Source organism: Nerophis lumbriciformis, linkage group LG01 (genome assembly GCF_033978685.3).
Source record: "Nerophis lumbriciformis linkage group LG01, RoL_Nlum_v2.1, whole genome shotgun sequence".
Taxonomy (NCBI): domain Eukaryota; kingdom Metazoa; phylum Chordata; class Actinopteri; order Syngnathiformes; family Syngnathidae; genus Nerophis; species Nerophis lumbriciformis.
Window position 1 is genome coordinate 20,916,230 of NC_084548.2, and position 22,226 is coordinate 20,938,455.

Here is a 22,226-nt window from a genome sequence, read left to right on the forward strand (position 1 = left end):
ATAGTATTGGAAACCATGGAATGCGTGCTGTGTCGGTTATGACAAACACATCATCTGTTCGTATGTCTATAATACCACCCGCCTTATATTAATTTATATCTATGAAGCACATATTGATAACTCACAAAAAGCTCTCTTTGGCACAATAGTGAAACTGCAAAGCCGGACCTCAATCAAACCAGGATGAAATATGAGGCAGCTCTTGTGAGAGGTGAAGGGAATCTGACAAAGAACATATTTATAACACATCCAGTATCTTTCTTCTGCTGACTTGCTGGGATCAGCCAGAGAAAAGGGGCCGCTGTGGTTGCTGCTGCTTGTGGTTTCAGTGAAGCGTATATGGTGGGAATGTTCTTCCCTCACTCTGCTAGTGTGGCTTCTGCGTGTCAGTCCAATATCTTAAAACACCACACCAGGCTTTGGCTACAGCCAATTACCCTGCTCTTGGCACACGTATTGAGGAAGACTTAGGGGAAAACCGTACAAGGAACCTCCCTGGTTGTGCGAGCCCATCACGTAGTACTCTGACAAAGGATGCAATATTTACACAAAAACATTCATTTTTATAAGCAACAGCCAGAAATATTGCAAAAAAACATGAATTCAATATTCAAGACTATTCTTGTGCTTTGTTATTTCTCATTGTTTTTGCACATTAATGCCTATAAACCTTTTTGGAATCATATACAGTTCTGTGTAACAATATTGTCAGTGGAGCTGCACAAATTTGATGGATTATTTGGGTATTTTCTATTCATTTCTACCAAGAAAATCCCATGAAGAAAAACCATTGCAAGTTAAAACAAAACAACAAGGAGTCTAATAGGGCTACAGCTATCAAATATTTTAGTAAATCGATCATTCTACTGAAAATTCCTTCAGTTAATAGAGTAATCGGATAAAATACTTGTGCTTGGTTAAGGAGAAATTATTGGTACATAAGAGAAAATAAGACATTTCACTTAATAATGAACAAACAATTGGTTTCCTTTTGAAATGACTAAGACTAAATTACATAAGAACCCTAAACGTAAACCGGCCAACTAGAAATAAAACATAATTCTTCATAATATTTTGAGTTTTTGTAGTGTTTAAACTAAAAAGTTACTTAAAAACTACTGCAGTGAAGCACATTAGACACTATTGTTACTTGATATTTTATCATCAACCAAAAGTGAGACACATACTCCCTTTAATTGTCTGCTAGAAATTAGCAGCTACTGATTAGAGAGTTAAACATTTTTATTTGCCATCTCTTTACCTCACAGCTCTGTTGTGATATGACCATGTAATAAAAATAAGAAAGAAAAGTTAAACATATGTTTAAAGTATCGTACTATTAACATATTGGGCGTTTATATATATATATATATATATATATATATATATATATATATATATATATTAGGGCTGTGAATCTTTGGGTGTCCCACGATTCGATTCAATATCGATTCTTGGGGTCACGATTCGATTCAAAATCGATTTTTTTTCTCTCGATTGAACGCAATTCTCGATTAAAAAACTATATTTTCCCGATTCAAAACGATTCTTTATTCATTCAATACATAGGATTTCAGAGTAAATTTTTGTAAAAAGCTTTTATAATTGTAAAGGACAATGTTTTATCAACTGATTGCAATAATGTAAATTTGTTTTAACTATTAAATGAACCAAAATTATGACGTATTTTATCTTTGTGAAAATATTGGACACGGTGTGTTGTCAAGCTTATGAGATGCGATGCAAGTGTAAGTCACTGTGACACTATTGTTCTTTTTTTTTATTTTTATAAATGTCTAATGATAATGACAATGAGGGATTTTTAATAACTGCTATGTTGAAATTGTAACTAATATTGATACTGTTGTTGATAATATTCATTTTTGTTTCACTACTTTTGGTTTGTCAAAAGGGAATAAGTGGTAGAAAATGGATGGATGGATGGATGGATACTTTTGGTTTGTTCTGTGTCGTGTTTGTGTCTCTCAATTGCTCTGTTTATTGCAGTTCTGAGTGTTGCTGGGTCGGGTTTGGTTTTGGAATTGGATTGCATTGTTATGGTATTGCTGTGTATTGTTTTGTTGGATTGATTCATAAAAAAAAATTAAAAATAAAAATGAAAAAGAATAAAATTAAAAAAAAATTTAAAAAATTGATTTTTTTAAAATGAGAATTGATTCTGAATCGCACAACGTGAGAATCGCGATTCGAATTCGAATGGATTTTTTCCCACACCCCTAATATGCATATATATATATATATATATATATATATATATGTATGTGTGGGGAAAAAAATCACAAGACTATTTCATCTCTACAGGCCTGTTTCATGAGGGGGTTCCCTCAATCATCAGGAGATTTTAATGGGAGCATTCACATACCATGGTTTATATAGGGCACAAAGTGGGTGGGTACAGGCTGGCGTAGGGGCGTGGTGATTGGCTCATGTGTTACCTAGGAGGTGTTTCCGTCTGTGGCGGCATGCTGTTACAATTTCGCTGCGCTTGTTGAGGGATGACAGGTTTGGACGGTAAATAATAAACAGTTTCTCTTTCAAGCATAGGTTGCATCTTTTATTACCACTATTGTAAGGTGTGCTGGATGCAAGAATTTGCCATGTTATTGAATATTCAACATTATTGTCTTTGAGGTCCCAAATGTGTTTGCTGAGTTCCGTGGTATTACGCAGGTTTTGGTTCCTGAAAGAAGCCTTGTGATTGTTCCATCTGGTTTTGAACTCTCCCTCGGTTAATCCTACATATGTGTCGGATGTGTTAATGTCCTTGCGTGTTACCTTAGATTGGTATATATATATATATATATATGCGCTTCTAACGCATACCTGTATTTGCTAAATATATTGCCAAAGGTGCTAAATTAGAATGACAGATCTCGTCTGCTATGTTTCTCGCAAAGCAGGCGTGTGTGTGAGGTGTGTTATAATGGCACAGTTGCGATACATGCCGCCACACTTTCACTATAATTTGTTTACGAATGAGGGCGGATCGGAATTTTGTGGCAAGGCAAAAATGTACCCCTTAAATCAATGAATGCATGGGAAACACTGCGTCCGCCTTTATCCTTCCTCTGCGTGGGTGACGCAAGCACAATGGACCCCATTAAAAGTCGTCATGCTTTAGTAGTCACATTTTTCTAATCGAGTTACATGAAATTACTTGATGAATCGCTTCCTCCTTAGAGTCTATGTATAAGGACACAATGAAATAAAACAACAGTATGCTTTCTGAACGTTGGCGTGATTGTTTTCGTGAAAAAGATTGTGCCAGGTTATCGCGATAAAAATTCTTAGCAAGAAAATTGTGATTTACATTTTTTGCAGAATCCTGCAGCCCTAACTGTTAATTCCGTTGTGTTTGTTTCCAAATACCGTTTTAATTTATAAAATGTAATGTTTATTGAATAATTGCAAAAACCCTTACATTTATTGGTGCAATACATCATTGGACAATTATTATCAGCAAATGTATTAATGAGTACAAAGTGCTTAAGTCATTTTTAAATTTGAAATGATTATTTTTTATTACAGCTGCTGTCCTGTCTGTACTTAGAGCTTGCCATTAGTGGTGTCATCGACAACAACACAGGCAGATGAAATGTGTTGCAATAGTATGAGTAGTCCTGGCTAGCAATAGCTTCATGGTTTGTTCACAGCCTTACCTAGTGTTTTAAGTGGCCTTTCCGGGAATTGTTAAGTTCTAGGGGTTGGTTGATTGTTTTGAGGACGATGACAGCATTTCAGTCACATTTGATATTACAGGTTTAACAGTAGATCCCGTATTTATTGACCAATTCTGTGATTCCGTTAACGCTGAAATCATAGTGTCAACATATTACATTATATGTCAACTGAAGTTACTCGTTAATTATGTTATCATGATTATAATTATAATGCAGAATGGCGACTAAGGTAGGATGGGTTGAGCCAATCTTGGACCGCAAAAATGAATGCACACATCGTTTCAGAGAGTGCTTCAGGAAGGCTAATTGCCAGAAATGTCTCCAGCATGACATCAAATCATCTTTAATAATGTGCTGAGAATTTATTCAAGGTAAGACTCCATGGTTGAATTAAACTCAGAAACTTTCACATTCCGTGGTTTTTGGTAGCAATTAATTTAGCAATAGAGTTAAGGGCCTCGACAGTAAACTCATTAATGTCTATACTGTATGTGAACAATGGCATCTATAAACTGGGATACTTGCATTTATCGACTTGACTGAGACGTTTTATGTTTATATGTGTCTTAAGAGGATGAAGCATCCTGTGACTAATCCATTAAACTAACAATCACTATTTTAGGCATAAATGTTCAAGTATGAACTGAATGTATGAAGACAGATGATTAAGTATCTGTTGACAAAAGAAGAATCTCGCAAAAAGGTTTTCTTTCTTTGCATTTTTTGAAAGACAATACATTTTACAACCATCCAATCCTTTCAAACGCAATAAACCTTGAGTTCTCATTAGTTTTTTTCTACCATTGAAACTGGAAGGCCAAGTACTTTTAATTATCCTAAATAAGTAAACAAATAATAAAAGTATAATTGGCGCTTAATCTTTGTTAGCAAACATTTGCACTTCAATAAATAGTGAACATCTTGAACTGCAGTTTTTTTCCCAGATGGAAAAACTGGATTGAGTGGTTTGTTTTGTTGTTTTATGGAGGGTTTTTGCCATCACTTTCTAACAAATTGGGCATACTTGCTCGTTCGGTCGTGTTAATGGGCCCATCTTGCTCACTCGTTTGAAGCAGAAATATTCCCACACTGGATATTTGGCTTTGCAATCATCTTTTTTCCTCCTAAGTTTTGTAACCTTGCGGTGTTTCCCACTAGCGAGTCGGGACGAGAGAGGAGGCTCTCTGGCTGTGCATCCTGTGTAAGTGTGAGCGAGCGGTCCCGCCTCCACCCACCGAGACAATAGATGGATGGATGACAAGAGGGTTCACTCCGTTCATTTCAAAAAAGAATTAATTCCCAAGAAAAACAGCACGGTGTCCATCGTCTGGCGGTGTTTGGCTCCAAGCGGGAAGATGTTGAACAGACAACCGTAATATGTCAAGCATGCGGCAAAAGCGTTGCTACAAAAAGTAGCAGCACTGCTAATTTGTAGCATCATTTGAAAAGTCACTCGCTAATGAACATGCCAATGAAGAGTGCTTAAAACTCTGCATGTCAACATCTCCGTTCGGTTCCACACCCACAAAATGCCCAAGCAACCATTTCCAGATCAACACTGTATGAAAAAAAATGTCAACAACAGAAAGAGATAAAAGTCCACAGTAACCTACCACATAGCGAAGGTCATACACTATTTGATTTCCTATTATGCAGCTTATTTTTATTTGACAGTTATTGAAACATCTTGTGTGAAATCATGCACAAAAGTGCACTTTATTTGTTTTAAACTATTGTAGTGGCGTTCTGTACAAAAAAGTGCACTTTAATTTAGTGTCGTCTTGATATGTCATCTTAGTGACATCATGCACAAAAGTGCACTAATAGCTTGTTTTAAAATATCTCTGACAATCTTGCACTTTCTGTTTTGAAAATGACATGAATGTTTGTGCCACTGCTTAATAACTGTTTAAGTTTTGCTAAATTGACTTAGTTGTGATTTCCCTCTCTGCATGAAAGTTTAAAATGAGCATATATGCATATATAATGCAGTATGAACAAGAATGTTTTAATGTACACACATAGAATCATCATACTGGTGTGACTATATGCATCAAGTGTTCATTCAAGGCTACGGCAAAATACTGAGATATTTATCATGTATCGTGACATGGCCTAAAAATATCGAGACATTAATAAAAGGCCATATCGTCCAGCCCTACTTTGAAGTTTTTAAAAGATTGCAGTTTTACTAACAAAAACGGCGTTGTCATGTCAGAGGGCGACCAAAATGACATGTTTTATTCCAAAACGGTTTTATGTAAGCAGCCCTTGACTGTGTTTCTGAAGAGACAACATTTCACTATTTACTCCGTACCTTCTGTCAGCATAATTTCAAAGTGCAGAGTATAAGGACTGCTCTCAGCAGCCAGTACACCAGCCAGTCACCTTGCTTTCAAGCACAATTGGATTGCACACAGTGAAATATCTATTTTACAACACAGGTCGCCACACCAGTGCCTTTATTACGGCACCTTGTGCACAGTCTGACACAGCTCGGAATCCACAGCCAAGCATTATAATGGCCAATCATCACGGCCATTCAGGGTGGAGGTGAACAAAAATACACCCAAGTGATGGCATGTAGGTGAAAAACAGTAAGAGGCAATTCAAACACAGCGTGTGTAAAGACAAATCATCCGACAAATACTCAAGAGTGCCAGACTGTAGTGAAAATGGATTGTATTTTCCGTTCCTTCTATTCACTACATATTCATGCTAGCAGGGAGCTGACACGACTCCAACAGACATGAATCATTAAAAAGCAAATAACTAAAGCTATTACGTTTCTCTTATGATTAATCTGCAAGCCCTTGGACACATTAACATTCAGTAGACGGGGTGTGTCACTCGTCATTTTCACCGCTGCTGCTGCCTGAGCTCAATTTGAAACACTATAAAAACACCCTGGCCTCTTCTAACCCCCTGAACTGGCCTGAAAATGGGGGTTTTCGTCCCACTGACGAAAAAACAACATAATAGAACAGAGTAAAATGTCCTGTACGACCGTTATCAAACAGACATATTACACGTATCAGTCTTTACCAAGCAAGCAGAAGCCAACACTCATGAATGATTGGAAACAGCGAAACACGTTAGGTTGTTTAAGGCCATTAAACGTAATGCCCTGATTTACCAAGCAATGCTTTTAGGCTCTTGAGTAATTCAATTTAATGTAGGTGTTGACTAACAGTGTGACACTTTGACAAGCAGGCAAAGGCAGGCTCCCGTGTCACCATAAAGACGAAAGAAGGGCTTGGAATAAACAAGTGAGTTGTTGGCACTCTAGGAAAATAAATCACAAGCATTACAAGGATAGGTGACGTTTTTTGGTTTGTTTGTTTTTTTTGCTCTACTAGCTAAGTTGGCGCCGTACATACTGTAGTCCAAAGCTCAACAAGGTTCTAAATGAATGATGGTTCATAACAGGGATGGCCTAAAATCTATATTGTGATATATGTTACAGCCTCCAGCTATAACAATGTAGTATACATAATACATCATTTTGGCATATAAATGATACATGAAACAGGTCACAGGCTGCTAATTAGGCTGCTGAAGTATGCGGTAACAAGTGTCATTTCGGGTTGTATTATTTTCTTAAAACTATTATTAATTTACTGTTAGTAGCTGGTTACTTTTTGTTGTTCACATGTTTTTATCTAAACTTCTGTAAAAATGTAATAAGCACTTATTCATCGGTTTCAAAAGTGTATACAAGTTTTCCACGATACTATAAAAGCGTAAAAACCTTGTCTTACCGATATACTTACACTTCAAATGTTCAAAGTCATTCAATGATAACATTTTAATAATCATTCAATGAAAAACACAGGATGGCAGTGTAATAAGTAAGTGTAATTTCCTTCCCTTTTTTTTATTTTGAGCAAAACAAAGTCAACGCTCGAGGAAAAAAATAGTAAACATAAGCAAAAACTGTTTTCTCCACCTGTCTCCAGGGACTTATTTCCTAGGTTTATAAACAAAAAAAACAACAAAAAAAGATTTTGTGATGATACGAAATATCGATCTAATATATGTAGTATCAACCACATATACAAATACATACTTGCTATTGTTCCTGTCAATATTTGTATGGACCCGTCCACCCTGTTTACATTTAAGAGATCGAGTCTTAGCGTTAGGCTCAATTCAAATTGTCCCCTTCCCCTCTACTTAACCCTCCCCTTTGGCTCTAGCATCTAGTGCAAAGGCGGAGTATTGCAAATATGTCCCTATGCATACGGACGTCGCTCGAGTCTAGCTACGTCATCAACCCTCGACGTTTGCCAGCAGTGACGTTTTTTTTTGATTGATTGAAACTTTATTAGTAGATTGCACAGTACAGTACATATTCCGTACAATTGACCACTAAATGGTAACACCCGAATAAGTTTTTCAACTTGTTTAAGTCGGGGTCCACATTAATCAATTCATGGTAAAGGCAGATGCGGCAAATGTTTGATTACTTTCAAGATGCCGTCACACGCTTGTGATCTTCTTATATTCTTTCGCCTGTCTTCATTCAGAAGAAGACCAATTAGAAGACGTTTTTTTGCGAAATGTACAAGAAAATGTGTAAAATGTGTTTCATTGTGTATTCGTGTTTGAAGCATCCATCCATCCATCCATCTTCTTCCGCTTATCCGAGGTCGGGTCGCGGGGGCAGCAGCTTAAGCAGGGAAACCCAGACTTCCCTCTCCCCAGCCACTTCGCCCAGCTCCTCCCGGGGGATCCCGAGGCGTTCCCAGGCCAGCCGGGAGAGATAGTCTTCCCAGCGTGTCCTGGGTCTTCCCCGTGGCCTCCTACCGGTCGGACGTGCCCGAAACACCTTCCTAGAGATGCCCGAACCACCTCATCTGGCTCCTCTCGATGTGGAGGAGCAGCGGCTTTACTTTGAGCTCCCCCCGAATGACAGAGCTTCTCACCCTATCTCTAAGGGAGAGCCCCGCCACTCGGCGGAGGAAACTTATTTCGGCCGCTTGTACCCGTGATCTTGTCCTTTCGGTCATGACCCAAAGCTCATGACCATAGGTGAGGATGGGAACGTAGATCGACCGGTAAATCGAGAGCTTTGCCTTCCGGCTCAGCTCCTTCTTCACCACAACGGATCGATACAGCGTCCGCATTACTGAAGACGCCGCACCGATCCGCCTGTCGATCTCACGATCCACTCTTCCCTCACTCGTGTACAAGACTCCGAGGTGTTTGAAGCAGAGGTTGTGAAATCTGACTAAAGCCACAAGTGTCATTATTATGAAACCCATTAATTACGCTTATTACTTACATTTGTACGCTTCTCTGTTTTTTTTGGTCTACCATCTTTCTCCTCGCACTATATAGTGTAGGGAAGTCTGCAAACTGACTTTGGTAGATCATTTGAACGCCTCTTGATTGACGTGAATGCGCAAAACCGAGGAGGCAGGGCGAAAACAAGGCCAGAGGAGGAGTATTCGAATTGAGCCTTATTTGTCACCATGGAGGCGAGGATTAGTGACTTGAACTGTGTCGAAATGTTAGCAAGAACGCTACAGTGTGTTGAGGAGGCGGTCATTGGCTTGTCACAGCAAGAATGTGTCATCAACATGCACTATCAAGATATCAAGCTTTATCGTCAGCCAAATTTCTATAATTTATATCGTATATCCCTAGTTCTTAACAAGTCTAAATATCTTCCTACTCCTCGTTTAGCCACAAGGGGTGATGGTGCTGGCAGCATGGCACAAATTGCTAGTTTTTTTTAGCGATAGGACATTTGTTTCTGTCTAAAACCGGGATGTGTTTATATATAAAATAATTAAGCCTTTTCTGCATATGTCTGATTAGAAATACTACAAATGACATGGAAAATATATACAAGTACAATAATATTATTTTAACATTTAGCATGTTTGGATACATCAATAAGAGTCTAATATAAGTAACTTAATGAGGATTGCATTGGCAATGATCAAGCAATGATGAAGTGTGTGTGCGTGTGTGTGTTGCGTTGACATTTAACTATCTTTCTCGAACGAGACTGACCTTATATTTAATGGCACTGCTTTAAAAAGGAATGATTTGGCATGAAAACCATACAGCATGGTTACTCCCCTGACAGCTCTGGAGTTCAGTTCAGTTCAAAACTTGGGAGCGACTAACATTTTCATTGAGGACGTTACGATCAGTTTTATGATGCCGATTCCAATCATCCAGGAGAGAGATCGGCCGATACCGATCACATTGTTCAATGGATTTATGTTAAGTGCTATTGACAGTTTAACAATATCAACACAATATTTAAACTACTTCCTTATTCTATTGTATTATATTTAAAAAAATAGTTTGAGCAAAAAAAAATAAACCGTTCACAAACTGAACAAAAGTAACAACTGCTATCTACTGCTTTTTGGCCTAAAAGTCCTCCCATGTCCAGAGAATTATTCACTGAGTTTGTAAACATTAACAAAAACTACAAAAAGTGATTTTGACAAAATAAAAATATCCATCTAATCACTCTAGTATTGATCACATACTGATACCACCCTTGGTATAAACACCTAATAAACAAAAGGTGAGTGCCCCTAAGAAAAGGCATTGAAGCTTAGGGATGACTATGCAGAACAAAACTAAAACTGAACTGGCTACAAAGTAAACAAAAACAGAATGCTGGACGACAGTAAAGACTTACAGCGTGTGGAGCAGAGACGCCGTCCACAAAGTACATCTGTACATGACATGACAATCAACAATGTCCCCACAAAGAAGGATAGCGTCCGCACAACTCAAATAGTCTTGATTGATAAAACAAAGCAGGTGCGGGGAATAGCGCTCAAAGGAAGACATGAAACTGCGACAGGAAAATACCGACAAAACAGGAAAAGCCAGCAAAATAGAAGCGCAAGACAAGAACTAAAACAGTATGCACAGGAAAACACCAAAAAACTCAAAATAAGTCACGGCGTGATGTGACAGGTCGTGACAGTACACCTACTTTGAGACAATAGCTAAAGTAATGCATGGTTGGTTATGGTTTAAATTCATATACAACAATTGCGACAACTTTTTATTGTCTACTGAGATTCATTTTTTAAGGATTTCTGCTGGTGGTGTGCCTCCGGATTTTTTCAATGGAAAAAATGTGCCTTGACTCAAAAAAGGTTGAACAACACTGCATTAGGGCAAAAGGTAAGCTGGAGCCTATCCCAGCTGACGTGGGGCGAGAAGCGGCGTTCACCCTGGACTGGTCACCAGCCAACCACAGGACACATTTAGACAAAGTAAGAAAATAAAACAGAATCTGGGGATAAACAGCAGGAAATTACACAATATATGCCCCAATTTTTTGAACCGTAGGAGAGGCCCTGACCTGAAAATGTTCTCTATTATGGGGACGGCGTTGGTAGAGTGGTCGTGCCAGCAACCTGAGGGTTCCTGGTTCAATCCCCAGCTTCTACCAACCTAGTCACGTCCGTTGTGTCCTTGGGCAAGACACTTCACCCTAGCTCCTGATGGGTTGTGGTTAGGGCCTTGCATGGCAGCTCCCGCCACCAGTGTGTGAATATGTGTGTGAATGGGTGAATGTGGAAATAGTGTCAAAGCGCTTGGAGTACCTTGAAGGTAGAAAAGCGCTATACAAATACAACTATGGAACTCTCTACCTGACACTTTCAAAAAACAAACAAAATTGTGGCTAGTTGAGCAACAATCGTGTTCCCATGTTTAGTGTTTACTAATTTTTACTTATTGGTTCTTATCTAGTTTGCTTTTTGTCTGTGTTATTATTATTATTGGCTTTTATCAAGTTTGCACTTTAGAATAGAATAATAGAATAGAAAGTACTTTATTGATCCCTGGGGGAAATTCAGCACCACAGTTCGCTCACAATAAACACTTAGGTATTTTTTTACATGTGAATAATATAAATACAGTCTGTTATACATTCAAGTACAGTCAAAAAGGAACATATGCATTATACAGTCTGATGGCTGTCGGTATGAAGGACTTTGTCTATGTTATTATCATTATTATTATTGGCTTTTATCTAGTTTGCACTTAGTCTGTATTATCATCATTATCTATTATCATTATAGTCGACTCCTCTTTGCCTTATTCTTTTTGTGTACAGCTCTGGTAATGGGTACATTCTCACCCACCTGCAAAAATGTACTTCAAAATGTAACAATCAAAATAAATATGACTTTTTTTTTTACTAGGGCATGCATATATAATATGCATTCGTTTGACCATTTAAAATCAACGATAATAAAAAGGAGATGCTTGGAACTAGCATAAAAATACCCCAAAAACTTGGAAAAACGTGATTCATAGCGTTACTTTTTGGTGTAACCATAATGAGCGTTCTGTTCAGGTATATTTCTTTTATATTTTGACAAATCATATTTATGTATTACTAAATTTAAATAGGTATTGATCCATCTTTAAGCTGTGTGTATTTTATTTCAGTTTGCTTTTGACATCTTATTTAGAATTGTATTTGAAACTTTTACAACCTTGTGTTGCGCTCATGATGGCGTAACCAAACTAGATTTCATTTAATGATCTTGTTTTGAATATTTATTCCCTTTTTTACATTTAGTATATTCAAGTATTCATTTATAAACATTGAATACATTTCAAATATCAATAAAATGCAATTGCCTTCAGCTTATAGGGTAATAATTTCGCCACACCTAGTGTGTGTGTGACAATCATTGGTACTTTAACTTTACCGTAACTTTAACGTTTAGTTACACCAAGTCATGAGCGTAACACTAAGCTTCATCACTTTGACTTGTAATATCTCTAACTCTGGTGGTGTTTTATGCTTTTTTCTTTTTGGAACATGTACTATACATATCATACAATAAAGTCCCATATAAAATTATGTTTCTAGCAATACTTTAATTTTGCCTTTGAAAGTAACACTCCAATGTCCATTAGTGGAGCTGTACACTTTTATTTTCCTATTTTAATGATGTTAGATCTGGCAGAGGGGTTAGTGCGTCTGCCTCACAATACGAAGGTCCTGAGTAGTCGTGAGTTCAATCCCGGCCTCGGGATCTTTCTGTGTGGAGTTTGCATGTTCTCCCCGTGACTGCGTGGGTTCCCTCCGGGTACTCCGGCTTCCTCCCACCTCCAAAGACATGCACCTGGGGATAGGTTGATTGGCAACACTAAATTGGCCCTAGTGTGTGATTGTGAGTGTGAATGTTGTCTGTCTATCTGTGTTGGCCCTGTGATGAGATGGCGACTTGTCCAGGGTGTACCCCGCCTTCCGCCCGAATGCAGCTGAGATAGGCTCCAGCACCCCCCGCGACCCCGAAGGGAATAAGCGGTAGAAAATGGATGGATGGATCTGTGTTGTTGTTGTTGTTGTTGTTGTTGTTAGGGACAAGTGTTGTAAATTAGCTTTGGCTACAAAAACTATGATGCATACATTGGATGACTGTTTCAGATATCTATGTTTCTGTATCGGTCCCTATTTCAAATAAACCAAAACAACAAAGAAAACAACCCATTCACCATTTACTATACAGCCAAAAACAAACAACATAATGAATACCATCATCTAAATTCACATCAGTGATAACAACTTATTGACCATTGCTTGTTTTGAACTTCCTATTTTAATGATGTTAGATCTGTGTTGTTGTTGTTGTTGTTGTTGTTGTTAGGGACAAGTGTTATACATTAGCTTTGGCTACAAACACTATGATGCAAACATTGGATGACTGTTTCAGATATCTATGTTTCTGTATCGGTCCCTATTTTAAATAAGCCAAAACCATTTACAGCCAAAAACAAACAACATAATGAATACCATCATCCTAAATTCACATCAGTGATGACAACTTATTGACCATTGCTTGTTTTGAACTTCCTATTTTAATGATGTTAGATCTGTGTTGTTGTTGTTGTTGTTAGGGACAAGTGTTATACATTAGCTTTGGCTACAAACACTATAATGCATACATTGGATGTTTCAGATATCTATGTTTCTGTATCTGTCCCTATTTCAAATAAACCAAAACAACAACGAAAACAACCCATTTACCATTTACTATACAGCCAAAAACAAACAAAATAATGAATACCATCATCTAAATTCACATCAGTGATGACAACTTATTGACCATTGCTTGTTTTGAACTTCATATTTTAATGATGTTAGATCTGTGTTGTTGTTGTTGTTAGGGACAAGTGTTATACATTAGCTTTGGCTACAAACACTATGATGCATACATTGGATGACTGTTTCAGATATCTATGTTTCGGTATCTGTCCCTATTTCAAATAAACCAAAACCATTTACAGCCAAAAACAAACAACATAATGAATACCATCATCTAAATTCACATCAGTGATAACAACTTATTGACCATTGCTTGTTTTGAACTCCCTATTTTAATGATGTTAGATATGTGTTGTTGTTGTTGTTAGGGACAAGTGTTATACATTAGCTTTGGCTACAAACACTATAATGCATACATTGGATGTTTCAGATATCTATGTTTCTGTATCTGTCCCTATTTCAAATAAACCAAAACCATTTACAGCCAAAAACAAACAACATAATGAATACCATCATCTTAAATTCACATCAGTGATGACAACTTATTGACCATTGCTTGTTTTGAACTTCCTATTTTAATGTTGTTAGATCTGTGTTGTTGTTGTTGTTGTTGTTGTTGTTGTTAGGGACAAGTGTTATACATTAGCTTTGGCTACAAACACTATGATGCATACATTGGATGACTGTTTCAGATATCTATGTTTCGGTATCTGTCCCTATTTCAAATAAACCAAAACCATTTACAGCCAAAAACAAACAACATAATGAATACCATCATCTAAATTCACATCAGTGATAACAACTTATTGACCATTGCTTGTTTTGAACTCCCTATTTTAATGATGTTAGATATGTGTTGTTGTTGTTGTTAGGGACAAGTGTTATACATTAGCTTTGGCTACAAACACTATAATGCATACATTGGATGTTTCAGATATCTATGTTTCTGTATCTGTCCCTATTTCAAATAAACCAAAACCATTTACAGCCAAAAACAAACAACATAATGAATACCATCATCTTAAATTCACATCAGTGATGACAACTTATTGACCATTGCTTGTTTTGAACTTCCTATTTTAATGATGTTAGATTGTTGTTGTTGTTGTTGTTGTTGTTGTTGTTGTTGTTGTTGTTGTTGTTGTTGTTGTTGTTGTTGTTGTTGTTGTTGTTGTTGTTGTTGTTGTTGTTGTTGTTGTTGTTGTTGTTAGGGACAAGTGTTGTAAATTAGCTTTGGCTACAAACACTATGATGCATACATTGGATGACTGTTTCAGATATCTATGTTTCTGTATCGGTCCCTATTTCAAATAAACCAAAACCATTTACAACCAAAAACAAACATCACCTTAAATTCACATCAGTGATGACAACTTATTGACCAGTGCTTGTTTTGAACTTCACAGCCTTCTAAATCTTGACAAAGTCTACAATTGTCCTCATTGTTGACCACTTATTCAGTAATATTACAAGCTCAAATCTTCATTAAGTACAATATTATCCAAGCAGCTACACGGGATTAGCCTTCTAAGTAGTTGAAAGGCAATAGATTGGCACACAAAAGGCAGCATGATGATAGCAGTGAGCTAATAATCACAATGGCTACAAGGGCTCCGACTACTACCTGGAACACACACACACTGTGGATGCCATTTCAAACGGGAAAAGCTCGCTGTGCCGGGTTACATCGGCGTTATGTACAAGTTGAACACACACACGTTGTTCCGAACACACGCCGGAATGATTGCGCCGCATGTGCTTGACGCTAACCGCTGGGAGGGATCAGTTTGCAGCCAGACAATACACCGCTCCACGCTGGCATTCCCCAATCAGTGCTAGCAGCTAGCCGGCTAGCTGTGATTGCTAACCCGCTCCAGAGCGCAGGACAGCCCGGTCTCAAAGGCTAACTTGGCCAGCCTGATGCTAACAGGCGAATTAGCCCCAGTGGCTAACAACCGCAGTTATACGTTTGACTAAGGAGACATGACACCAGTGGACGCTCACTTACCTTCGGGAGCTTGATCTACAACATCTGTGATGTGTTTGGCGTAGTGGCTGCAACAACAAACAATAGCAGCGAGTAGCAAAGCAGAGCAATTAGCCAACGTTAGTTGGCCACTATAGCCGCAGCCCGCCTTTGGTCGTCTGCCCGTGAACGCAGCACCTTTGAGACGATGCTGTCATAAATGATGGAGTTGGAATTAAAAAGAGGGAGTAATGTAATGGTAGCCGGGGATGCTGGGACTAGTGTGTGTGAGAGGCACTCAGCAGCATGACAGCATCTTTCTTCATGTTGGGGTGAGAGAACACTTGAAGGGGCTCTCCAAAGTTCAGCCGGTAAAATATCGTCACCCACTGGCCAGAAGTCAGAATACCACAACATTGTGGGATCGCACTACTCGCTGTCTTCGTGGTGCGTTCAATTGCATGCGCTTTGTTATGGAGGCAGAATTGTATACATTTTATTTGTATATATTTTCAAATCTCAAAAATATATTTAATAAATATAATGTATTTATTTGTAAATCACATTTGTATTTGTATATTTATTAATATATGCATATGTATTGTCGGCCGATAAATGCGTTAAAATGTAATATCGGAAAATATCGGTACCGTTTTTTTATTATCGGTATCGTTTTTCGTTTTTTTTTTGTTTTTTTAATAAATCAACATAAAAAACACAAGATACACTTACGATTAGTGCACCAACCCAAGCCCCCCCCCCCCCCCCCCCCCCCCCCCCCCCCATTTACTCATTCACACTCATTCACACAAAAGGGTTGTTTCTTTCTGTTATTAATATTCTGGTTCCTACATTATATATCAATATATATCAATACCGTCTGTAAGGGATACAGTCCGTAAGCACACATGATTGTGCGTGCTGCTGGTCCACTAATACTACTAACCTTTAACAGTTAATTTTACTAATTTTCATTAATTACTAGTTTCTATGTAACTATTTTTATATTGTTTTACTTTCTTTTTTATTCAAGAAAAGGTTTTTAATTTATTTATCTTATTTTATTTTATTTTTTAAAAAGTACTTTATCTTCACCATACCTGGTTGTCCAAATTAGGCATAATAATGTGTTAATTGCACGATTGCATATAGAAAGAGGTTCCGAAGCAGAACCTCCAGGTTCTCTAACAGCTTCTTCCCTCAGGCCGTAAGACTCTTGAACGCATCATAATTAAATTATCCCCTCAACTCCCCCCAAAATGGATTAACTCGCTGAAATAAAAAAGACAATATAACATACATCCATAAACGTGGACGCATGTGAAAAAGTGCAATATATTTATCTGTACAGTAATCTATTTATTAATTTATATATATTTATATATATATATATTTATTTTATATATATTTATATATTATTTATATATATTTATTTATTTATATATGCACCTTATTGCTTTTTTATCCTGCACTACCCTGAGCTTATGTAAAAAAAAAATTGTTCTTATCTGTGCTGTAAAGTTAAAATTTGAATGACAATAAAAAGGAAGTCTAAGTCTAACCCTGTATATATATATATATGATATTAATTAGGGATGTCCGATAATGGCTTTTTGCCGATATCCAATATTCCGATATTGTCCAACTCTTTAATTACCGATACCGATATCAACCGATATAGAGTCCAGCAGTAAAAACAGTCCTTGGTGGGGGTGAGAGGAGTCTTTGCAGATTTTTTGAGCCCTGGTCAGGCAGCGGCTTTTTGCAATCTCCTGGATAGGAGAAAGAGGAGTCCTGATGATCTTTTCCGCCGTCCTCACCACTCTCTGGAGAGACTTCCAATCTGAGGCATTGCAGGCTCCAGTCCAGACAGAGATGCTGTTGGTCAGCAGGCTCTCTATAGTGCCTCTGTAGAATGTGGTGAGAATGGCGGGAGGGAGCTGTGCTCTTTTCATCCGACGCAAAAAGTGCATGCGCTGCTGAGCTCTTTTTACAAGAGCTCCGGTGTGTAGGGACCAGGTCATATTGTCAGTTATCTGCACCCCCAGGAACTTGGTGCTGCTTACTATCTCCACCGCTGTGCCGTTGATGTAGAGTGGAGCGTGGCTGGACTGGTGCTTCCTGAAGTCAACGATGATCTCCTTGGTCTTGTCGACGTTCAGGACCAGGTTGTTGGTTCTGCACCAGTCAACCAGATGTTTCACCTCCTCCCTGTAGTCCATGTCGTTGTTGTCGCGGATGAGGGCCACTACTGTCGTGTCGTCCGCATACTTCACAATGTGGTTGGTAGTGGACCTGGCACAGCAGTCATGTTATATATAACATATACGTATATATATATATATATATATATATATATATCATATATAAGTTGATGTGAGACAATTCTACTTTCATAGAGGAATGTCTCATCGGCAAAAAAGCGATTCACATATGCAAATTCAATAGAAATACAAAATCAAGCAAATTCATATTCAAACTTAAAAATTATATTTTACAAATACACGTTTATTTATACAAATTGTTGATTTAGTTGTAGGTCACATTTTTATATTTATACATTTTATTTGCATATATTTTCAAATCTCAAAAATATATTTACAAATACGCGTTTACTTATACCATTTATTTATTTATTTGTATATCACATTTGTATTTCTATATTTATTAATATATGCATATGTATTAATATCATATTGATATATATAAGTTGATGTGAGACAATTCTACTTCCATAGAGGAATGTCTCATTGGCAAAAAAGCGATCCACATATGCAAATTCAATACAAATACAAAATCAAGCATATTTATATTCAAATCTCAAAAATGTATTTACAAATACACCTTTATTTATACAAATTCTTGATTTATTTGTATGTCACATTTTTATATTTATACATTTTATTTGTATATATTTTAAAATCTCAAAAATATATTTACAAATACGCGTTTATTTATTCAAATAATGTATTTATTTGTATATCACATTTGTATTTGTATATTTATTAATATATGCATATGCATTAATATTATATTGATATATATAAGTTGATGTGAGACAATTCTTTTTTTTCTTTTTTTTTTTTTTTTCTTTTTTTTGGTGTCCTGTCCAGCTTCTCAGGCAAATCATATAGTTGATGTAGATGCCCATGTCGGCTGTTCAGATTTACTTTACAAAAGAGAAGTGTAGGATACTTCTCTTGTTGCCTTATTTGTATTTGACTTTATTAAATGTATTTATATTATCATTTAGTGCAGCCGGGCCGGAGCAGGAGGGGATAGAAAGAGAAAAAAAAAGAAGACAGAGGGGGAAATTGTGGGGACAAGAGGGGGATTAGACAGAGAGACAAAAACAACAACAGCAAACAACAACAACAACAACAATAGAGCAACATCAGCAAATATGACATGTACAAATATGATGGTAAAAGTAATAGCAAATAAGCAGTTAGCGAAAAATAAAAAATAATACAGAAATGACAATGAGCATTATTACACTACAAATGGATCAATACAAATACCAATAGAAATAGCGCTGTTGATAATGAACAATACCAATAATTTACCTTTATTATCAACAATACAGTTGTTTAAATGCAACAATACATATACGTAATGATTACTTGAGATACGAAAGAATGCAGAAAAATGGAGGGGGAGAAAGAGAAGCAACCTACATTAACCTTGTAGATTGTTATAGTAACAATAGGTTAAGCTTTGTCAGTGTGCCATGTGTTACACCCAGTTTACCCTAGGGCAACAACGTTAATATATGTTTGATGAAATGTGAGACAATTCTACTTCCATAGAGGAATGTCTCATCGGCAAAAAAGCGATCCACATATGCAAATTCAATACAAATACAAAATCAAGCATATTTATATTCAAATCTCAAAAATACATTTACAAATACATGTTTATTTATACAAATTGTTGATTTAATTGTATGTCGCATTTTTATATTTATACATTTTATTTGCATATATTTTCAAATCTCAAAAATATATTTACAAATACGCGTTTACTTATACCATCCATCCATCCATTTTCTACCGCCTATTCCCTTCGGGGTCGCGGGGGGCGCTGGAGCCTATCTCAGCTACAATCGGGCGGAAGGCGGGGTACACCCTGGACAAGTCGCCACCTCATCGCAGGGCCGTTTAAATATACAATTTATTTATTTATTTGTATATCACATTTGTATTTGTATATTTATTAATATATGCATATGTATTTATATCATATTGATATATGTAAGTTGATGTGAGACAATTGTACTTCCATAGAGGAATGTCTCATCGTAAAAAAGCGATCCACATATGCAAATTCAATACAAATACAAAATCAAGCATATTTATATTCAAATCTCAAAAATATATTTACAAATACACCTTTATTTATACAAATTCTTCATTTATTTCTATGTCACATTTTTATATTCATACATTTTGTTTTTATATATTTTCAAATATAAAAAAAATATATTTACAAATACGCGTTTATTTATACAAATAATGTATTTATTTGTATATTACATTTGTATTTGTATATTTATTAATATATCTATATGCATTAATATCATATTGATATATATAAGTTCATGTGAGACAATTCTACTTCCATATTTGATCATATGTCTTGTAGCTTTGTACTGTACTGTATAGTGAGCTTATACCAACATTTTAAATCTACTGTCCTGCACTGACATAATCTGGACTGTACATAAATGCTTTATTTGAAAATTTAATTTTGTTTATAGATTATATGCAATCTGTTGTTGTGTTCCCTAATTTGAGTGTACATAAAGGAAGGTGTGTGTTGGTGAGCACGACCTGGACATGAACAGGACTGGACCTGGTTTTAAGAACCCTTTAAACAATCTAATTTCATTGACAACCTGGTCTGGTGAAGATAATGTCCTTTTTTTTTTTTAAATTAAAAAAATAAAAATAAAATAAAATAGAAACAGTAATGAGCAAAATTAACTGTTAAAGGTTAGTACTATTAGTGGACCAGCAGCACACACAATCATGTGTGCTTACGGGCTGTATTCTTTGTAGACTGTATTGATATGTATTGATATATATTGTAGGAACCAGAATATTAATAACAGAAGGAAACAACCCTTTTGTGTGAATGAGTGAGAATGAGGGGAGGGAGGGTTATTGGGTTGGTGCACTAATTATAAGTGTATTTTCTGTTTTTTATGTTGATTTAATAAAAATTAAAAAAAAAAAAATTCTACTGTCCTTTTGTCCTGGAATAATTTCAAATACATTTGATTGATAATACAAAATGTACAAAAGTAAGGAGGACCAAATGCGACAAAAATGAATCAATAAATTAATATCTAACTAATGACTTATGTCATTAATTGTAGTTATTCAATGTTTCATTAATGTATATATTTCATCACTATTCGTATTTATTTCATTAATTAATGTCACATTTAAGTAATTGTTTCAAGGTGTATGTATTTAATGTTGTCCAATTTGGCCCTCTGTACATAAGAGGTTATTTATTTTTCAATTGAATCAGAATCAGAATAGTTTTATGGCCATTGTTTGAGAACGGGTTCACAAACTAGGAATGTTTCTTGGTACAATCGTGCAAAATAAAAACACATATAACACAGAATAGGTAAAAAAAATAGAACTATAAAAACTTTAAAAACTGTAAGGCAACGTAATTTCCTGCAAAGGCTCAAAAGATGGTCAATAGGATGTATTGTGGTAATTTGATCACTAGATGGCGCAAGTCTCAATTGCTGCATTAACTACAATTCACACAATCAATGCAAAGGATTTTCATCCAAATATTAAACGTTCACGGTTATATCAATTGTGATGTAAACACACCTGTTTATTTTAACTTGTGACTATTTAAAACATTCACATTCTGTAATAGAGAATGATGATCTTTTATTATTGATTGCTTAATGTATTTTTAAACTACATTTGTCAGTTTCCTGTTCCTTTGTTTTTTTACCCTGGAAAATAATCTTTTTGAGTTTTTGAAAAGCGCTTTATAAATAACATGTTTTATTGTTATAAGAAGTAGTGAGGTAATCTGCATAAAAAGGATGTTATCCCTAAATGGTAAATTAACACATTTCTTACAATAAACATAAGTGAAGAATTCCATTGGTATGCTACTTATTTACATTTTATTTTAGACCCATTCCGTGTAGAATCAATCAGTCATACTCCAAATACATATTTGATTTTTTTTTACTTATTAGTTTTATTAATGCAATTTTTTATTATTCATTAATGTACTTGTTTGTTTTCTTCATTGCGGTTTCTCCCTATTAGAAAATGATTTAAACACAAGAAGTGAACACGCAATTTGGAATTGCTGAGACTTGGAGGAGTTTCAAAGAATAAACTGCGCTTCTTTTGACTCCTTTTTGAAAATATTGAATTACACGACTTTAAAACAGGGTGTATTGTAATATAATTTGTAGGATGTCTGAAAGAACCATAACTTTTCAATAGCTTGCATC

The 22,226-nt window shown here is 36.1% G+C and overlaps 1 protein-coding gene across 2 annotated transcripts in view; it reads right to left on the bottom strand.

The window, feature by feature from the left end:
• rerea (arginine-glutamic acid dipeptide (RE) repeats a) overlaps positions 1–16,078 on the bottom strand; it is a 333,506-nt gene extending 317,428 nt beyond the window's left edge. For both annotated transcript variants that reach the window (XM_061977159.2, XM_061977142.2), the window contains exon 1: positions 15,764–16,078. The gene's annotated coding sequence lies outside the window, so the exon portion shown is untranslated. The remainder of the gene's footprint in view (positions 1–15,763) is intronic.
• Positions 16,079–22,226: the final 6,148 nt, after the last annotated feature.